General features: G+C 38.9%; 1 long non-coding RNA gene across 2 annotated transcripts in view; it reads left to right on the plus strand.

Annotated features, from left to right (window-relative positions):
* Window positions 1–14,625, plus strand: part of LOC138973783 (uncharacterized) — a 75,534-nt gene that overhangs the window by 20,684 nt on the left and 40,225 nt on the right. For both annotated transcript variants that reach the window (XR_011458158.1, XR_011458157.1), the window contains exon 2: window positions 1,409–1,622. This is a non-coding gene — a long non-coding RNA (uncharacterized lncRNA). The remainder of the gene's footprint in view (window positions 1–1,408; window positions 1,623–14,625) is intronic.

A 14,625-nucleotide genomic window follows, 5' to 3' on the forward strand; every position in this document is an offset into this window, starting at 1 on the left:
ACTCTTCGACGAAGCCCGGGGTTCGGTATTGCATTTCAGCTTGGTGGCTTAAAAATTAATTAATGACTTTGGTCATTAAAAATCTGAAAATTGTAAAAAAAAATAAAAAATTATAAAACGATCCAAATTTACGTTTATCTTATTCTCCATCATTTGCTGATTCCAAAAACATATAAATATGTTATATTCGGATTAAAAACAAGCTCTGAAAATTAAATATATAAAAATTATTATCCAATTTTTTTTTTCGAAATCAATTTAAAAACACTTTCATCTTATTCCTTGTCGGTTCCTGATTCCAAAAATATATAGATATGATATGTTTGGATTAAAAACACGCTCAGAAAGTTAAAACGAAGAGAGGTACAGAAAAGCGTGCTATGCAGCATAGCGTAACCACTACCCCGCTCTTCTTGTCAATTTCACTGCCTATGCCGTGAGCGGTGGACCACGAGTATACGGTCTTGCTGCGTTGCATTGCGTTCAGTTTCATTCTGTGAGTTCGACAGCTACTTGACTAAATATTGTATTTTCGCCTTACGCGACTTGTTTCTTTTTTTCCCTGCTTTTTGGCTCACGTAAGTGTAGCCTATGCGATCGTAACTTTGTCTGTCTGTTCGTGCGTGCGTGCGTGCGTGCGTGCGTGCGTGCGTATGTGCGTGTGTATGTCTGTGGTAGAAACTCTAACATTTGAAGACGTCACATTATGACGTAAGAGGGTTAGACGTCTCGGTCATTATTATTTTGAGCGCGCCGAGACTAGTTGGCAGTCGTGTCCCTGTAAGTAGGCTACATGCAGACAGATAGATCTAGATCTAGTGTCTCGCTTTCTTGCACAGTTTCACCTATGCTATTTGTGTGTGTGTGTGTGTGTGTATGTGTGTGTGTGTGTGTGTGTGTGTGTGTGTGTGTGTGTGTGTGTGTGTGTGTGTGTGTGTGTGTGTGTGTGTGTGTGTGTATGTGTGACGGAGTGATTGAGTTTGTGTTACTGTTTGTCGATTTCTTACGTGAGCCTTGATGGCTTCGCCTCTTGTTATATTAATGTTTCTACTTTAAATATACCTATATCATTAACATTACTATTTCTAAATGTATTTTAAACAACATTTCTACATAACAATTCCCTCTCAAAAATGCATACAATATCCAGAGGGGAACCTGGGAAGACATGTCTTGTCTTGTCTTGTCTTGTCTTGTCTCTCTCTCTCTCTTTCTCTGTCTCTTTCTCTGTCTCTTTCTCTGTCTCTGTACCTCTCTCTCTTTCTGTCTGTCTCTCTCTCTCTGTCTGTCTGTCTCTGCCTCTCACTTTCTCTCTCTCTCTCTCTCTCTGTCTCTCTCTCTCTCTTTCTCTGTCTGTCTGTCTCTCTGTCTCTGTCTCACTGATACCAGACTTCTTTTCTCCCAACAGTCTTATCAACTGACAACAATGGTGGTGTTGTTCCTTCTACCCGGTGTCCAGTGCTGGAGGAACACACTTGACGATCCTCTTCATGTGGATTGCTATACGTACTCATTTGTAAACTACGTGGGCAGCATTTTCAACAGACAAACTCGCGATAGATATTTTGGTATAACTTGCCAGGGTACCCCTATCGCCGGAAGACCGAATTGCTATTGGACTGGTGAGTTTCCGTGAAGCACAACACAAGATACCTTACAGACACACCTCTTTCCGTTTGAACGAACGTTTTCATCAAATAACCAAAGGGAAGTAAGCGCACTAAATGCATACGACGTGTGTAATGGAGTAAGCGAGAGTTTTACGGAACCAATCTCCTGGCACCTGAGAGAATAACAAGCATTGAAATGATCAAGCGACTTTCATCTTCATATATTTGAACGTTATCATCACTACATATCTGTTTAGCGTGTTACATTGGATAATATATTCTCCAGTATACACACGTTCAAAAACTAATCATTCTGGCTGCCACCTTTGCATAGTTGAACGATTGTATTTGATGTATTTTGCAGATTGTGATAGGTGTAAGCTACAAATATATTCGGGGGAAATGCTGTCTGCCCAGTGGGGATTTTGTATGAACTAAATTTATGAATTCGTAAAAGCCACAAAAAAACATTTGATTAGATCAACTCTCCATAGCAAGTAGCCAGGATCTTGACATATTATACCAAGACTGAACTGGCACGCATATAATCGAATGTTTGCAACTATACTGTAAAAGGTTATTACAGTTTAATAAAACTCTTTATTTCATACGGTAGGAGAATGAATTGCCTTTCTAGTAATACACTTGGTTTTAATGTAACTGGCCGCATCTCAAAGATCTGCAGCTAAATATATGTGTGTAGGCTTTTTTATGACGAGTAGTGTATGACCAACCGAACTCTGATATGGATTACAGGATCTTCATCGTGTGCACTTAGTCTTGTTCTGGGTGGACAGGTTTACGTCTGAATGGATAGCGTATATCTTGTCATTGCTCAATGGGCGAACAAATACCATGCGAGTTGTTCTCTCAACCCAGTCAGAGACGTAGAGGTTACATGCCGAGTCTCAGTGATTATCAAAAATAATGGTCGAAGTTAGCGGATCATGAAAAATGCGAGCTTCTACGTATACAGAGACGCGTCATCCTTCTTTGCGCTGCGGTGCGAAATTGAGACCGGCCAGCCCAGCGCGGGAAAAGAGCCACACCCTGCCGCACAAGGAAACTCGCGTTTCGCGGCTGCTGTCGGCTGTGTTTATATCACGGTTATATTAACATACTGTCTGTTCTGTCCGGCTGACAGTGCTGCAAAAAGTAACTGGATGAAAAAATATGTTTGTTTGTGAACATCCTTTTTAAATGACCATAAAAACACCGCAGAAATGGTATAGATTAAAATTAAATCACATTTTCTTGGGCAATATTCGCTGGATCGCTGTAGTTATGCAAACATGATTCAAGTCAGTCTCTTTTCACGACCTAACCGTCGTTATTTTTGTGTGTTTTAATCAAATACAAATACATACTGAATACATGGTCAGTTAAGCCTGAGAAAATATGACAGGAATAAATCGTTTAACGAAATAGTTCCCGGTTAAATCGGTAACTAAGGCATTTAGTCAATTTGGTGTCGTCCCAGCACATCGAAACTGAAATAGGTTGTCAATTACACGGAGCTAAGAAGTTATCATGAAAGGAAAACTGTAATTCTTGTGACCAAACCGGCTGACTTTAAAGAATCTTGATCGATCGATGATTTTCTTATTTCTTTTCAGTTGCTTCTTTCTTGTTCAGAAAGCTCTCTCTCTCTCTCTCTCTCTCTCTCTCTCTCTCTCTCTCTCTCTCTCTCTCTCTCTCTCTCTCTCTCTCTCTCTCTCTCTCTCTCTTATTACGGCAAGATTCCGAGGTGGAATAACAGAACTATTTGTGCACGTTAATCGATATAAGAGATACGATGCGGATATGTTGTTATGCCCCTTTTTTCCAGGGAAAGTAAAGAAGATGAGTTTTATTTTGTGCTTTGTTGCCCCGCACTTCGTGATTTGCGATGCCAGTTTATTCCTGCTAAGTTTTATAGAAACCCAAGTTTACACAAGTTTTCTATGCTTTTGACATCTGTGAATGAAGGTATTGTTCGAAAGTTGTCAGCTTATCACGGTGTACAAAGCATTTCGGCTACGTAGTGTTGTTATGTCTTAGTTCATGTAAGCCTACGGTATATTTTATTTGAAATGTAATGTCTTAGTTCGTGTATGAACTATGATTTATTTCATTTGATTTGTGTGCAAATGTCATTATGTCATTGTATATATGTTCACGCCCGTCATTTACAATCAAAATATTAATCATGATAAATGATACTAACGTTCGCAGCTGCAAGCCGTTGTAGATCTACTCTATAACTCCGCGACGGCCGTGTCAATCAAACGAGATGGTTATGTCTATGGCAATCCGTTTGTAAAGAAATTACGTTTTTTCCTGTTGATCTAAATAATGAATTATTTAACTAAATAATTCATTATATAGCTAAATAATTCATTATTTAACTAAATAATTCATTATTTACACAAAAGTAAAAAGTGTGATTGTTGTAATTAAAGAAATCTTTTGTTTACTAAACAATTCATTATTTAATAAAAAAAAAATCCATTAAATATAGAAAGCATTCTATAATATAGAATGCATTGTATAATATAGAATGCATTGTATAATATAGAATGCATTGTATACTATAGAATGCATTCTATAATATAGAATGCATTGTATAATATAGAATGCATTGTATAATATAGAATGCATTGTATACTATAGAATGCATTCTATAATATAGAATGCATTCTATAATATAGAATGCATTCTATAACGTTACGAAACTACTCTCTGTGTCTCTGTCTCTCTATGTTTCTCTTTCTCTCTCTCTCTCTCCCTCTCTCTCTCCCTCTCTCTCTCTCTCTCTCTCTCTCTCTTTCTCTCTATTCAATTAAACTGTGTCAGTGTCTCTGTCTCTCTCTGTCTCTCTCTGTCTCTGTCTCTCTCTGTCTCTGTCTGTCTGTCTGTCTCTCTCCCTCTCTCTCTCTCCGTTTCTCTCTCTCTGTTTCTGTCTCTCTCTGTCTCTCTGTGTGGCTCTCTCTCTCTCTCTGTCTCTCTGTGTCTCTCTGTTTCTCTCTCTCTCCCTCTCTCTCTCTCTCTCCCTCTCTCTCTCTCTCTCCGTTTCTCTCTCTCTGTTTCTGTCTCTCTCTGTCTCTCTGTGTGTCTCTCTCCCTGTCTCTCTGTCTCTCTCTGTTTCTCTCTCCCTCTCTCTCTCCCTCTCTCTCTCTAGAGAGAGAGAGAGAGAGCGAGAGAGAGAGAGAGAGGGAGAGAGAGAGAGGGAGAGAGAGAGAGAGGAAGAGAGAGAGAGAGAGGGAGAGAGAGAGGGAGAGAGAAACAGAGAGAGACAGAGACACAGAGAGACAGAGAGACACACAGAGAGACAGAAACAGAGAGAGAGAAACGGAGAGAGAGAGAGAGAGGGAGAGAGAGAGAGAGAGAGGGAGAGTGAGAGAAACAGAGAGAGAGACAGAGACACAGAGAGAGAGAGAGAGAGAGCCACACAGAGAGACAGAGAGAGACAGAAACAGAGAGAGAGAAACGGAGAGAGAGAGGGAGAGAGACAGACAGACAGACAGAGACAGAGAGAGACAGAGACACTGACACAGTTTAATTGAATAGAGAGAAAGAGAGAGAGAGAGAGAGGGAGAGAGAGAGGGAGAGAGAGAGAGAGAGAGAGAGATAGAGAGAAACATAGAGAGACAGAGACACAGAGAGTAGTTTCGTAACGTTATAGAATGCATTCTATATTATAGAATGCATTCTATATTATAGAATGCATTCTATATTATAGAATGCTTTCTATAGTATACAATGCATTCTATATTATAGAATGCATTCTATAGTATAGAATGCATTCTATATTATAGAATGCATTCTATAGTATACAATGCATTCTATATCATAGAATGCATTCTATATTATAGAATGCATTCTATTCTATAGTATACAATGCATTCTATAGTATACAATGCATTCTATAGTATATAATGCATTATATAGTAAATAATGGATTCTTTTTATTAAATAATGAATTGTTTAGTAAATAAAAGATTTCTTTAATTACAACAATCACACTTTTTACTTTTGTGTAAATAATAAATTATTTAGTTAAATAATGAATTATTTAGCTATATAATGAATTATTTAGTTAAATAATTTATTATTTAGATCAACAGGAAAAAACGTAATTTCTTTACAAACGGATTGCCATATATGTCTACCCTAATCGATCACCGACCGTATTGCCACTAGATCAGTCTATCAGTTCCAGACTTGGAATGCCGAAATGAGATAAAGTAGAGGAGAAATAAATCTTATACATGTGAAACTAGTACCAACATGCACAGCTTGGACTGGTTTGAGGCTGTAGTGTGTACATTGTGTGTTTTCACTGTTCCGGTAGAATAGATCTACACGCAGTTCGACGCTACAACTTTTACTGATTTTCCAACATTTAACGAGAGAAAAATTGAAGAAACAATCCTCACCTACTCTCTTCCTTGGGAAATTTGAACATCCTCAAGCCTTTGGCATATGCGTTTGAGCAATTGATGGCCGAACACCATGCCCCACTGCGTTTTCGCGTTGGCGCGACCATGCTTGTGCAGCACGATATCACCACTGCTGTGGAAAGAGAAAGTAGGTGGTTCCATGTTTCCGCGTGGTGGCGCCACTGGGCTTCCGGTCTCACTTTTCAGCACCGTATGGAGCGTCTCTGTATACTCTATAGTCTCTGACCCAGTTTGACAAGTACCTTGCGCTCAGCGGGTGAACCAATACCCTGCGGGTTGTTCTCTCAACCCAGTTTGACAAGTACCTTGCGCTCAGCGGGTGAACCAATACCCTGCGGGTTGTTCTCTCAACCCAGTTTGACCAGTACATTGCGCTCAGCGGGAGAACCAATACCATGCGAGTTGTTTTATCAACCCAGTTTGACCAGTACATTGCGCTCAGCGGGAGAACCAAAACCATCCGAGTTGTTCTCTCAACCCAGTTTGACAAGTACATTGCGCTCAGCGGGAGAACCAATACCATGCGAGTTGTTTTATCAACCCAGTTTGACCAGTACATTGCGCTCAGCGGGAGAACCAAAACCATCCGAGTTTGTTTTTTCCCAAAGTTTTAGTCAATCAATAAATACGTGATAACAAACATGGTAACTGTGTGTTTTCTGTTTGTACACATACTTTCTCATTTACATGCGGTGCACAAAAACTCATTGTGTTAAATACTACATTATACAAAAGAACTAAAAATAGTCATACGTGAAACTATACACGTGACTACATGTGTAGCATCAAAATGATCATATGTCATCATATATTGATCTATTCAAAAACAATATTCGCATCAAAACATATGCCTGTCTTTACTTTACATCAAAGACAATAAACAATAATTTGTTTCTGATTAACAAAACTTCAGACTAACGAAATCTCAAAACAACATGATTTCTAAAAATAATTTCCAGTGTTAATCGTGAATCGTTTTTTTTTTTTTTTAATGCTTACGCACATCTTTGCGATTAACAAAATATGATTAATCTTCTTCATATTTTTGCTGTTACTTTTTATGCCAAAAAGCACATCTGTAACATTCAACGTAATTATTTCGCCAATGTTTTCTACAATATGTACATTTCAATATATTTCCAAAACCTGAGCACGGTTGGGCATTCAAAGAAAAAATGCTCCAATACATCAAGTTCATCCTCACAATATGTACAGTTTTTATCAGCCTTCACTTTCATTTTACACAATAAAATATTAGTTGGATAAATGTTTTGCAATATTTTCCAATGCAGTACACGTAATCGAGCTTCACTAGTGACAGTGACTGCTAAGTTCCAATTCTTTTCGTCAATTTCAAATCCTAACTTTCTTCTCCAAAATCCTTCTGAACAGGGTGGGCCGTATTTGTTTCCAACGAGAATCTTTCGAATTTCTTTTACGAATCTCACTTTTTTTCACAAAAGGTCGGAATGTCACAGACTGAACAATTTACATCGTTTATAGCTACATTTCTTAAAAGGAGATGTACAGTTGTAGGAACAACATTGTACTTAAGCAATCTATTTGCAGTGTAGCCAGTTCTTTCACACACTTCTTCGTAGGTAGCAAAACGTCCATTCTCACACACATCGCTCACATACATTATACCACTTTTAATCCAATCCGCAAAAAAGAGTGGGTTACCTTGACAAATTATATCTTTGTTGTTCCACAACAAACCCGATACAGAATTACCATTATCGACTTGATTGTTATCAAGCCATGCCTTCAACACAGCGGACCAAAATTCCGATTTAATACTGTCCAATCCTTTAAATGGTTTGCTATTAATGTTCGCAAAAAAACATTCAAAGCGACTCCCAAAACGGAAAAACAGTGCTTTTGGGAGCCATGACCATTTCTGGTCTTCATTAGACAGAGTTAGGTTCACAACCCAGCTTAACAAAAAGGAACACTGCATCTGTCGCAAATAAATCATATTCAATCCACCTTGCTTTAATTCGTAACATAAAACAGTTCTTTTCACCTTTTCAAATGCCTTTCTGTTGCAGTCTTTTTTGCGCCACACGAAGCGAAACATGAACCTATTAATTTCAGTTAAAACGTCGTCTGGTACAATCAGCGCTTGCATTATATAGAGAAAATGTGGCAAAATAAACGTTTTAAATACACAGACTTTACCAATAATGCTCAAATTCCTTTTCTTCCACACGCAGATGAGCCTTTTCGCAACATGCACTCTCTCTCCCCAATTCTCTCTCACTTTTGACGCACGCATGTAATTACAGAAATATACACCCAGAATTTTTTCATTTTGTCTGTACATGCAAAACCGTAACACTCATTCCTACAGTTCTTCCGTGACCCAAACCACATTAGTTTGGATTTTTGGTGATTTATGTTCAAACCTGATATTTCCGAAAATGTATCAATCAAAGCCAGGGCTTGGAACATGTCATGTTCATCTTGCAAAAACAAAGTAACATCATCAGCGTGCAACAATACTTTCAAAACTTTATCCATATCTCCGTTGTTCCATAATGACATACCCTTTATATTTTTGGGCTCTCGAATTTTGATTACTAACAATTCAACTGCTAATACGAAGGCTAGTGCAGAAAAAGGACAACCTTGCCTTATTCCGGAATCAATATTAAAAAAATTCAGATAACCAACCACAATAATTTACACAACTTCTTGTGTTTTTCATCAAAACATCAACCCATTTCACAAAATCAGTTCCAAAACCAAATTTTTCAAACATCTTCAACATGAACTCTTTGGAAATGCAATCAAATGCATGAAAAAAGTCAATTGACACCATCAATCCAGGCTTATTATGTAAATCTGCATGTTCTAAAACATCATCAACTAATCGCAATAAGGTTGAGACACGTCTACCTTTTATATACCCAACTTAATCCTCATTCACAACACTCCCTACAACACCAGAGAGCCGAAGAGCTAAACATTTCGCTAATAACTTATAATCTGTATTGGTCAGTGAAATAAAAGCGGACAAACACTCAAGTCCTTAATGGCTAAAAACCGTAGGACTTTTTATATCAATTTTACTACTGGTCAGTGAAATAGGTCTCCAATTTTTTAAAAATCATTTCTTGATAAATCCTTCCCTTTATGAATCAGTGTAATTGCCGCTTTACACTGTGAATTAGATAGAGTTCCATTCTTAAAAGCAGAGTTAAAAGAAGCAAGTATATACCTTTTTAGGCTCCTCCAAAAAAACTTATAAAACTGAACTGTTAATCCATCAATTCCAGGCGCAGAACCATTATTCACACGCTTTAGAGCTGACACAACTTCTCCTTCTACCACTTCCCCTTCACAACTGTCTTTCTGCTGATCATTTATTTTTAAAACCTTTGTTCCATCAAAACAAAGTGTCAATGTTCAAGCTCATGTTTCCCTCATCAATTGTTTGTTTATACAAATCAGCAAAATACATTTTTTGGACGAGAATAATATCCTCTTGCGTTGTAACAATTCGTTTTCATCTTGTACACTTTCCATTATTTTTGCATTTGCTCTCACCTTTTCTAACCCAAGAAAAAAGTGTGTTCCTGTCACCCTGCTCGATCCATTGAACTCTTGCTCGCACCTGTGCTACAGAGATTTACGCTGCTTTAACAGTTCTAACTGCAGCTTGACCTTCTGCCATTTACCTTGCGTTTGAATACAGTCAGGGGAGATCCCAAGGGCTTTATCCAACTCATTTAATTCTCCATACAATTTTGCAACATCCTTTTTAATTTCAAAACTTTTAAATGCACAGTAAGCCTCCCGTAAACCATACTGTCAGGCCTTTACACACAGAACAAACACCCTTCCATTTGAACGCTCACCAAACGGGAAGCCCGGAATAACCTAGGTGCCCCACGTAAAGAGCGAGCAATTTTTAAAGAATTAATTTTGCGGATTGTCTCAGAGACAATCGGACCGTGGTGCGTTTTGGCGCTGGACCTAACTTTTAAAATCTAAATAATACATTGACAGCTTGTTACACAAACATTCTTAAATCATAAAAGAATTATTTTTTCATCAAGACAAGATCAGTACAATTCGAAGTTTTGAAAGTTTAAAAAAAGAAAAGCCCGGAAGCAGGATCACGCAAGGTCGTGGTTCTCGTAGCAGACGACGGTTTATGCCTATCGCCAGTTCCTCTGAACAGTCAAAAGCCATCGCTAGAGTTCTTGTGAACCACAGCCGTTTGTTTCGTGCATAGTCAGAGGTACATAATAACGTGCTATTGCAGATAAGCTCACATCGAGTCGCATTCAAATTACTAACTGACGACTACATTGTGAAAAAAGCGAAACTGGATCACACGGGTTCACGATGGCTCAGGGGTAAGATAAACCACGCAAAAATAAATTCTTTGAAAATTGCTCGCTCTTTACGGAGGGCACCTGGGATGTTCTCAAGCGGTGAGTGTTGAATTGTACTGTGTGTAAAAGCCTGACAGTATCCGTGATGGTTTACAGGAGGCTTACTGTGCCTTGAAGCTTACTAACATTTTGGGAGAAATCCTTGATTCTCATTTTCTATAATTCCCAACCAAGTTGACAATCCTCTTCATCATCAAGTTGAAATGTGTCAAACATTTTGTTGATTTGATCAACAAAGCTCACATCATGCAACAAAGAATTATCAAATTTCCAATAACCCTCTCCTCTAACGACGTCAGAGAGTTTAATATGAATACTACAGCCTCTATGGTCCGACGTCGCAACAGAGATTGTCACAATCAACAATCTTTTCAAACACACTTAAACTACTAAAAACGTAGTCAAGTCTTATTGCCACAATTGGAAAAAATGTTGACCATGTACATTCTTTTCTATCTAAATTATGCATTCTCAATACATCGTATAAATCACATTCATTCACCAGGTCATTAAATTGTTTCACAACAACATTTGAATGGTTCTCTCCACTTATTATGTCAAGCTCATTGTTCATGACACAATTAAAATCACCACACAACACTATATCACCATCTTCCGTTTTACATTTAGTCAAGTTTTGACTAAATGTTTTAACATAGAGGGGGAATCGAGACGAGGGTCGTGGTGTATGTGTGTGTGTGAGTGTCTGTCTGTACGTGTGTGTGTGTAGAGCGATTCAGACCAAACTACTGGACCGATCTTTATGAAATTTTACATGAGAGTTCCTGGGAATGATATCCCCGGACAAACTGTCACACCCTCATTTTTCAATCAAATTGATTGAAATTTTGGCCAAGCAATCTTCGACGAAGGCCGGACTTCGGTATTGCATTTCAGCTTGGTGGCTTAAAAGTTAATTAATGACTTTGGTCATTAAAAATTTGAAAATTGTAAAAAAACATTTTTTTATAAAACGATTCAAATTTACGTTTATCTTATTCTTCATCATTTTCTGATTCCACAAACATATAAATATGTTATATTTGTATTAAAAACAAGCTCTGAAAATTGAAAATATAAAAATTATGATCAAAATTAAATTTTTGAAATCAACTTAAAGGTGGTCGTCTACATTTTGACTTTTTTCCAATAATCTTATGGTTAGATTTCGCTAAAAAGTTATTTCAGATGATGAATGAACCATGGGTCAAAAAGTTACAGAAAAAAAAATATATGTAAACAAAGTTTTTATTTTTGGGGAGCGTGACTCACGCTTCCAATGTTTTGTTTTCTGTTTTCTGAGACCATGTGCTTTGCCTAAAAATATCGACCAATCAAATTATTAGCGGCGCATGCGCAAAGAGTCATTTATGGTCCAAAGATGTCTGCCATCTTGCGCCAGTTATGTAAAAAGCAAAATTGTGATCGATCAGGGCGGCATAGGTCTGAATGTGTACATTTGGGGGACCAGAAACAACCCTGAGATGCAGCGAAGTTGGAATTAGGCGCCAACTTCAACCGGCAAGTGGCAAAAACACTATGATGCTCATTGAAAGTTACGTCGGGGGTGTGCTCAAAGTACTTTTGGCAAAATCGCAAGCAGGACAAAGCCCTGGGAGGTTTTCTTGTGGAAGAGCATGCTGAAACGGAATGTAAGTATAATTTTTGACATTACACCCAACCTTTACTTTGATCTTCCATTAACTTTGATTGTATATTTGAATTCAAACCTAGTTATTACGTTTCACAGTTCTGAAACAAAGCTTGTACGTACATTACCATTTCACTGTAGGCTGAAAGGGCGCGTCCGAACATTTCATACTCAAAGGCGGTTTGAAATCGTAAACCGGGCTTACTCTTAGATCTGGTTTTTGACTCACATGCGAAGCAAAAGTGAGTTTATGTACTCACCCGAGTCGTCCGTCCGTCCGGCCGTCCGGAAAACTTGAACGTGGATATTTCTTGGACACTATTCAGTCTATCAGTACCAAATTTGGCAAGATGGTGTATGATGACAAGGCCCCCAAAAACATACATAGCATCTTGACCTTGCTTCAAGGTCAAGGTCGCAGGGGCCATAAATGTTGTCTAAAAAACAGCTATTTTTCACATTTTTCCCATTTTCTCTGAAGTTTTTGAGATTGAATACCTCACCTATATCTATATATATATACGACTTGTGTCTGTCTGTGTGTGTGTCTGTGTATCTGTGTCTTCGCGATGCACGGCCAAAGTTCTCGATGGATCTGCTTCAAATTTGGTGGGCTTATTCAGAGAGACCCCGGACACAACCTCATCGATGAGATATTTCAACACGTGCTCTCAGCGCGCAGCGCTGAACCGATTTTGGTTCCACCTCAGCTACCCGGGCCCCCATACCGACACACTAAAGCCGCTACACCACATCACAACGCCAAAGTTCTCGGTGGATCTTTTTCAAATTTGGACACCGTATTCAGCTACACCCCGGACACAATATCATCGATGAGATATTTCAACACGTGCTCTCAGCGCGCAGCGCTGAACTGATTTTGGTTTTTCTGTTCATTTCACCATTATAAGTAACTCTTCCTTATCTTCTCATCTTCTCCAGGTTTTCAGCGTTTACCTCCCTTCCTTCGTATGGTGCACTATAGTTTGAGGGAGGCATCTTCGGATATTCCCGTTCTGTTACTATTTTTAGAAGGTCACCGCAGTGTCCAGAACGTAAATTGGACCCGTAAATTATCCTCACTGTAAAAGTGCAAAGGTCGAATCAATTTATAGCCACGCGAAAAATACACTGTCATCTATCTCTCTATAGATACGGCTTCTCTGTGTTTGTGTGTGTGTGTGTGTGTGTGTGTGTGTGTGTGTGTGTGTGTGTGTGTGTGTGTCTCTATGTGAGCAACACCTGTGCATTGTTCAGTTCTGTTTGTGATGTGGTCTGGCGGCTTTTGTGTAATTTTATGTACTGGCCTTCCTTTGAGAAGCCATAACAGTTCAAAAGGGCTTAGAGATAAGCTCTAAATTGCTCAGTCCTGTTTGAGTGGAGTTCGCCTCCAAAGGTGATTAATACGGTTACATTCGTCGACAAGGATGGGACTCGATATGGTCAGGAATGGCATTATGGCCACTGAATCATTTTCGTGCTGTTGCCATTCCACGAATCTGGGAGGGACCTAAGCTTGGCGGGTCCATTGTTCGGACCCGGCGAAGCCGGCGTACGGCTCTAAGTACTTCTTCCCGGCGAAGCCGGCTACCCGGCGAAGCGGGTATTCATTCTAGTATGATATATAGGGCAAAGTAAGCCCCATCTTTTGATACCAGTTTGGTTTACCTTGCTTTAAGGTCAAGGTCACAGGAGCTCTTCAAAGTTGGATTGTATACATATTTTGAAGTGACCTTGACCCTGAACTATGGAAGATAACTGTTTCAAACTTAAAATTATGCGGGGCACATGTTATGCTTTCATCATTTGGTCACATATGATCAAGGTAAAGGTCACTTTGACCCTTATGAAATGTGACCAAAATAAGGTAGTGAACCACTAAAAGTGACCATATCTCATGGTAGAAAGAGCCAATAAGCACCATTGTACTTCCTATGTCTTGAATTAACAGCTTTGTGTTGCATGACCTTGGATGACCTTGACCTTGGGTCAAGGTCACATGTATTTTGTTAGGAAAAATGTGTAAAGCAGTTCTTAGTGTATGATGTCATTGCTAGGTTTAGTTATTTGACCTTGACTCTGAAGGTCAAGGTCATGTAAAGGTCAAGGTCAAGCATGTGAGTCGTATGGGCTTTGCCCTTCTTGTTACATTATATATTCCTCCACACGTTTTCCTTTTCTCAGCTAGTGTCGTGTCGTGGTGTGTGTCGTGGGAAAGGGAGGGGAGGGGGGGGGGGGGGGGAGGAGTTGCTTTTTCAGTGGCCGATTCTACTTCGAACAGATCAAGCTCATCCAGATGAATAGAACTAAAATGTCACATTTTTTGTAGAATCTTATAGATCTGTTCTTAGTTTTTACGGTATGGCTTCAGCTACATTCCGTCTGCGTGTGCCTTACAAAAAAAAAGATTCTCTTCAGAGATTCATGATACTATTCAGTTTTGACCACCACGTTTTTACATTTAGTCAAGTTTTGACTAAATGTTTTAACATAGAGGGGGAATCGAAACGAGGGTC

Source organism: Littorina saxatilis, linkage group LG8 (genome assembly GCF_037325665.1).
Source record: "Littorina saxatilis isolate snail1 linkage group LG8, US_GU_Lsax_2.0, whole genome shotgun sequence".
Taxonomy (NCBI): domain Eukaryota; kingdom Metazoa; phylum Mollusca; class Gastropoda; order Littorinimorpha; family Littorinidae; genus Littorina; species Littorina saxatilis.